Below are 7,500 nucleotides of genomic sequence, written 5' to 3'. Positions count from 1 at the left end.
GGCCTGCTAGCGGGCTACCACGGGTAAAGGTACGTGGACGGCCTGCTAGCGGGCTACCACGGGTAAAGGTAAGCTGGCGGCCTGCTAGCGGGCTACCGCGGGTCTCGGCGGCGGGGAAGGTACGCGGTCGGCCTGCTAGCGGGCTACCACGGGTAAAGGTACGTGGACGGCCTGCTAGCGGGCTACCACGGGTAAAGGTAAGCTGGCGGCCTGCTAGCGGGCTACCACGGGTAAAGGTACGTGGACGGCCTGCTAGCGGGCTACCGCGGGTAAAGGTACGCGGACGGCCTGCTAGCGGGCTACCACGGGTAAAAGTACGCGGTCGGCCTGCTAGCGGGCTACCACGGGTAAAGGTACGTGGACGGCCTGCTAGCGGGCTACCACGGGTAAAGGTAAGCTGGCGGCCTGCTAGCGGGCTACCGCGGGTCTCGGCGGCGGGGAAGGTACGCGGTCGGCCTGCTAGCGGGCTACCACGGGTAAAGGTACGTGGACGGCCTGCTAGCGGGCTACCACGGGTAAAGGTAAGCTGGCGGCCTGCTAGCGGGCTACCACGGGTAAAGGTACGTGGACGGCCTGCTAGCGGGCTACCACGGGTAAAGGTACGTGGACGGCCTGCTAGCGGGCTACCACGGGTAAAGGTAAGCTGGCGGCCTGCTAGCGGGCTACCACGGGTAAAGGTACGTGGACGGCCTGCTAGCGGGCTACCACGGGTAAAGGTACGTGGACGGCCTGCTAGCGGGCTACCACGGGTAAAGGTAAGCTGGCGGCCTGCTAGCGGGCTACCGCGGGTCTCTACGGCGGGGAAGGTACGCGGTCGGCCTGCTAGCGGGCTACCACGGGTAAAGGTACGTGGACGGCCTGCTAGCGGGCTACCACGGGTAAAGGTAAGCTGGCGGCCTTGCTAGCGGGCTACCGCGGGTCTCGACGGCGGGGAAGGTACGCGGTCGGCCTGCAAGCGGGCTACCGCGGGTAAAGGTACGCGGACGGCCTGCTAGCGGGCTACCACGGGTAAAGGTACGTGGACGGCCTGCTAGCGGGCTACCACGGGTAAAGGTACTCGGACGGCCTTGCTAGCGGGCTACCGCGGGTCTCGACGGCGGGGAAGGTACGCGGTCGGCCTGCTAGCGGGCTATCACGGGTAAAGGTACGTGGACGGCCTGCTAGCGGGCTATCACGGGTAAAGGTACGTGGACGGCCTGCTAGCGGGCTACCACGGGTAAAGGTAAGCTGGCGGCCTGCTAGCGGGCTACCGCGGGTCTCTACGGCGGGGAAGGTACGCGGTCGGCCTGCTAGCGGGCTACCACGGGTAAAGGTACGTGGACGGCCTGCTAGCGGGCTACCACGGGTAAAGGTAAGCTGGCGGCCTGCTAGCGGGCTACCGCGGGTCTCGACGGCGGGGAAGGTACGCGGTCGGCCTGCTAGCGGGCTATCACGGGTAAAGGTACGTGGACGGCCTGCTAGCGGGCTATCACGGGTAAAGGTACGTGGACGGCCTGCTAGCGGGCTACCACGGGTAAAGGTAAGCTGGCGGCCTGCTAGCGGGCTACCGCGGGTCTCTACGGCGGGGAAGGTACGCGGTCGGCCTGCTAGCGGGCTACCACGGGTAAAGGTACGTGGACGGCCTGCTAGCGGGCTACCACGGGTAAAGGTACTCGGACGGCCTTGCTAGCGGGCTACCGCGGGTCTCGACGGCGGGGAAGGTACGCGGTCGGCCTGCTAGCGGGCTATCACGGGTAAAGGTACGTGGACGGCCTGCTAGCGGGCTATCACGGGTAAAGGTACGTGGACGGCCTGCTAGCGGGCTATCACGGGTAAAGGTACGTGGACGGCCTGCTAGCGGGCTACCACGGGTAAAGGTACTCGGACGGCCTTGCTAGCGGGCTACCGCGGGTCTCGACGGCGGGGAAGGTACGCGGTCGGCCTGCTAGCGGGCTATCACGGGTAAAGGTACGTGGACGGCCTGCTAGCGGGCTATCACGGGTAAAGGTACGTGGACGGCCTGCTAGCGGGCTATCACGGGTAAAGGTACGTGGACGGCCTGCTAGCGGGCTACCACGGGTAAAGGTACTCGGACGGCCTTGCTAGCGGGCTACCGCGGGTCTCGACGGCGGGGAAGGTACGCGGTCGGCCTGCTAGCGGGCTATCACGGGTAAAGGTACGTGGACGGCCTGCTAGCGGGCTATCACGGGTAAAGGTACGTGGACGGCCTGCTAGCGGGCTATCACGGGTAAAGGTACGTGGACGGCCTGCTAGCGGGCTATCACGGGTAAAGGTACGTGGACGGCCTGCTAGCGGGCTACCACGGGTAAAGGTACTCGGACGGCCTTGCTAGCGGGCTACCGCGGGTCTCGACGGCGGGGAAGGTACGCGGTCGGCCTGCTAGCGGGCTATCACGGGTAAAGGTACGTGGACGGCCTGCTAGCGGGCTATCACGGGTAAAGGTACGTGGACGGCCTGCTAGCGGGCTATCACGGGTAAAGGTACGTGGACGGCCTGCTAGCGGGCTACCACGGGTAAAGGTAAGCTGGCGGCCTGCTAGCGGGCTACCGCGGGTCTCGACGGCGGGGAAGGTACGCGATCGGCCTGCTAGCGGGCTACCGCGGGTAAAGGTACGTGGACGGCCTGCTAGCGGGCTACCGCGGGTCTCGACGGCCGGGAAGGTACGCGGTCGGCCTGCTAGCGGGCTACCACGGGTAAAGGTACGTGGACGGCCTGCTAGCGGGCTACCACGGGTAAAAGTAAGCGGACGGCCTGCTAGCGGGCTCGACGGCGGGTAAACGGTACGTGGACGGCCTGCTAGCGGGCTACCACGGGTAAAGGTAAGCTGGCGGCCTGCTAGCGGGCTACCGCGGGTCTCGACGGCGGGGAAGGTACGCGATCGGCCTGCTAGCGGGCTACCGCGGGTAAAGGTACGTGGACGGCCTGCTAGCGGGCTACCGCGGGTCTCGACGGCCGGGAAGGTACGCGGTCGGCCTGCTAGCGGGCTACCACGGGTAAAGGTACGTGGACGGCCTGCTAGCGGGCTACCACGGGTAAAAGTAAGCGGACGGCCTGCTAGCGGGCTCGACGGCGGGTAAACGGTACGTGGACGGCCTGCTAGCGGGCAACCACGGGTAAAGGTAAGCTGGCGGCCTGCTAGCGGGCTACCGCGGGTCTCGACGGCCGGGAAGGTACGCGGTCGGCCTGCTAGCGGGCTACCACGGGTAAAGGTACGTGGACGGCCTGCTAGCGGGCTACCACGGGTAAAAGTAAGCGGACGGCCTGCTAGCGGGCTCGACGGCGGGTAAACGGTACGTGGACGGCCTGCTAGCGGGCTACCACGGGTAAAGGTAAGCTGGCGGCCTGCTAGCGGGCTACCGCGGGTCTCGACGGCGGGGAAGGTACGCGATCGGCCTGCTAGCGGGCTACCGCGGGTAAAGGTACGTGGACGGCCTGCTAGCGGGCTACCGCGGGTCTCGACGGCCGGGAAGGTACGCGGTCGGCCTGCTAGCGGGCTACCACGGGTAAAGGTACGTGGACGGCCTGCTAGCGGGCTACCACGGGTAAAAGTAAGCGGACGGCCTGCTAGCGGGCTCGACGGCGGGTAAACGGTACGTGGACGGCCTGCTAGCGGGCAACCACGGGTAAAGGTAAGCTGGCGGCCTGCTAGCGGGCTACCGCGGGTCTCGACGGCCGGGAAGGTACGCGGTCGGCCTGCTAGCGGGCTACCACGGGTAAAGGTACGTGGACGGCCTGCTAGCGGGCTACCGCGGGTCTCGACGGCCGGGAAGGTACGCGGTCGGCCTGCTAGCGGGCTACCACGGGTAAAGGTACGTGGACGGCCTGCTAGCGGGCTACCACGGGTAAAAGTAAGCGGACGGCCTGCTAGCGGGCTCGACGGCGGGTAAACGGTACGTGGACGGCCTGCTAGCGGGCAACCACGGGTAAAGGTAAGCTGGCGGCCTGCTAGCGGACTACCGCGGGTCTCGACGGCGGGGAAGGTACGCGGTCGGCCTGCTAGCGGGCTACCACGGGTGAAGGTACTCGGACGGCCTTGCTAGCGGGCTACCGCGGGTCTCGACGGCTGGGAAGGTACGTGGTCGGCCTGCTAGCGGGCTACCGCGGGTAAAGGTACGTGGACGGCCTGCTAGCGGGCTACCGCGGGTAAAGGTACGTGGACGGCCTGCTAGCGGGCTACCACGGGTAAAAGTAAGCGGACGGCTGGCTACCACGGGTCTCGACGGCTGGGAAGGTACGTGGTCGACCCGCTAGCGGGCTACCGCGGGTAAAGGTACTCGGACGGCCTGCTAGCGGGCTACCACGGCTCTCGACGACAGGGAAGGTACGTGGTCGACCTGCTAGCGGACTACCACGGGTAAAAGGTACGTGGTCGACCTGCTAGCGGGCTACCACGGGGAAAGGTACGTGGCAGGCCGACCACGTACCTTTACCCGCGGTCGAGACCCGAGGGTAGCCCGCTAGCAGGCTTACCACGTACCTCTCCCCGCGGTACCCCGCTAGCAGGCCCACCACGTTACCTTTACCCACTCTTTCAAACCGGCTTGCGACGGTCTGAGGCGTGGTTTAACCGGCAAATTATTTTAATATATAGGCTTACGTGCTTTAATATAACTGCAAGGCGCTTGACATGGCACTGTGGCGTTTACTCCGGCACAAAGGCCCTTCGAATGGCAGGGAGGACCTTCGAATGGAGACCAAGTGGCCACAGAGAGGTATTGTGCCCATTATAAGGGCCACCGTGCCGTTATAAGCTCCAGAGACAAGCCGTACAGCTTGTCTCTGGGACCTTATATGGTCCGCGTTGGAGCATATACGGTCCGGGCTGGACCATATATGAACCAAACCTCTCTCTGACGCGACTTGGTGGACCATCGAAGGTCCAACGGATCTCTCTCTCTCTCTGTGGACCATATAAGGTGCACGGTGGGCCTTAAATGGTCCAGCGGGACTCTAGCGGGTCTCGATAACTACTTAGGGTTAGGGTTAGGGTTAGGGTTAGGGTTAGGGTTAGGGTTAGGGTTAGGGTTAGGGTTAGGGTTAGGGTTAGGGTTAGGGTTAGGGTTAGGGTTAGGGTTAGGGTTAGGGTTAGGGTTAGGGTTAGGGTTAGGGTTAGGGTTAGGGTTAGGGTTAGGGTTAGGGTTAGGGTTAGGGTTAGGGTTAGGGTTAGGGTTAGGGTTAGGGTTAGGGTTAGGGTTAGGGTTAGGGTTACGGCTAGGCTTAGGGCTAGGCTTAGCACCCACTGTAACCCTAGCTTATGTCCTGAGACAACCCTAGTTCAAACCTTGGCGAAGGTGTCGGACGCAAGCACACGGCCGATCAAGAGGGTGTACGATGCCTGCCTTCGTTACCTGAAATTTTATCGTATCATGGAGAGACCTGCTGTAATATTCTTACGTGCGGCTTCCCGATGACAAAAAAAAAAAAATTGTGAAGACATACTTTTTGACTGGGGTATAGTTGGCCGGCCTTCGATGGCCGAGACACTTGCGTTCGGCTTCCCGATGAAAAAATTCCCAAGGGTCAACATTTTTTACCGACGATAAAGTGGGCCGAGAGACCCGCGGTAGTCCGCCCGCATCTAACGTGCGACACCTCGATGAAAATTTCACCCTCGTAAATTTTTTTTACCGAGGGTATAGTTTGCCGGCCTCGATGGTCGAGAGACCCGCGGTAGCCCGTCCGCGTCTAACGTGCGACACCTCGATGAAAATTTCACCCTCGTAAAAAATTTTTACCGAGGGTATAGTTTGCCGGCCTCGATGGTCGAGAGACCCGCGGTAGCCCGTCCGCGTCAAACGTGCGACACCTCGATGAAAATTTCACCCTCGTAAAAAAATTTTACCGAGGGTATAGTTTGCCGGCCTCGATGGTCGAGAGACCCGCGGTAGCCCGTCCGCGTCGAACGTGCGACACCTCGATGAAAATTTCACCCTCGTAAAAAAATTTTTACCGAGGGTATAGTTTGCCGGCCTCGATGGTCGAGAGACCCGCGGTAGCCCGTCCGCGTCTAACGTGCGACACCTCGATGAAAATTTCACCCTCGTAAAATTTTTTTACCGAGGGTATAGTTTGCCGGCCTCGATGGTCGAGAGACCCGCGGTAGCCCGTCCGCGTCGAACGTGCGACACCTCGATGAAAATTTCACCCTCGTAAAAAAATTTTTACCGAGGGTATAGTTTGCCGGCCTCGATGGTCGAGAGACCCGCGGTAGCCCGTCCGCGTCTAACGTGCGACACCTCGATGAAAATTTCACCCTCGTAAAAAAATTTTTACCGAGGGTATAGTTTGCCGGCCTCGATGGTCGAGAGACCCGCGGTAGCCCGTCCGCGTCTAACGTGCGACACCTCGATGAAAATTTCACCCTCGTAAAAAATTTTTACCGAGGGTATAGTTTGCCGGCCTCGATGGTCGAGAGACCCGCGGTAGCCCGTCCGCGTCAAACGTGCGACACCTCGATGAAAATTTCACCCTCGTAAAAAAATTTTACCGAGGGTATAGTTTGCCGGCCTCGATGGTCGAGAGGCCCGCGGTAGCCCGTCCGCGTCTAACGTGCGACACCTCGATGAAAATTTCACCCTCGTAAAAAATTTTTACCGAGGGTATAGTTTGCCGGCCTCGATGGTCGAGAGACCCGCGGTAGCCCGTCCGCGTCTAACGTGCGACACCTCGATGAAAATTTCACCCTCGTAAAATTTTTTTACCGAGGGTATAGTTTGCCGGCCTCGATGGTCGAGAGACCCGCGGTAGCCCGTCCGCGTCGAACGTGCGACACCTCGATGAAAATTTCACCCTCGTAAAAAAATTTTTACCGAGGGTATAGTTTGCCGGCCTCGATGGTCGAGAGACCCGCGGTAGCCCGTCCGCGTCTAACGTGCGACACCTCGATGAAAATTTCACCCTCGTAAAATTTTTTTACCGAGGGTATAGTTTGCCGGCCTCGATGGTCGAGAGACCCGCGGTAGCCCGTCCGCGTCGAACGTGCGACACCTCGATGAAAATTTCACCCTCGTAAAAAAAATTTTACCGAGGGTATAGTTTGCCGGCCTCGATGGTCGAGAGACCCGCGGTAGCCCGTCCGCGTCTAACGTGCGACACCTCGATGAAAATTTCACCCTCGTAAAATTTTTTTACCGAGGGTATAGTTTGCCGGCCTCGATGGTCGAGAGACCCGCGGTAGCCCGTCCGCGTCGAACGTGCGACACCTCGATGAAAATTTCACCCTCGTAAAAAAATTTTTACCGAGGGTATAGTTTGCCGGCCTCGATGGTCGAGAGACCCGCGGTAGCCCGTCCGCGTCTAACGTGCGACACCTCGATGAAAATTTCACCCTCGTAAAATTTTTTTACCGAGGGTATAGTTTGCCGGCCTCGATGGTCGAGAGACCCGCGGTAGCCCGTCCGCGTCGAACGTGCGACACCTCGATGAAAATTTCACCCTCGTAAAAAAATTTTTACCGAGGGTATAGTTTGCCGGCCTCGATGGTCGAGAGACCCGCGGTAG

This window comes from Mytilus edulis, unplaced genomic scaffold (genome assembly GCF_963676685.1).
Source record: "Mytilus edulis unplaced genomic scaffold, xbMytEdul2.2 SCAFFOLD_641, whole genome shotgun sequence".
NCBI classification, from domain to species: domain Eukaryota; kingdom Metazoa; phylum Mollusca; class Bivalvia; order Mytilida; family Mytilidae; genus Mytilus; species Mytilus edulis.
The sequence above is the reverse complement of the archived record's forward strand: the minus strand, read 5'-3'. Positions refer to the sequence as shown.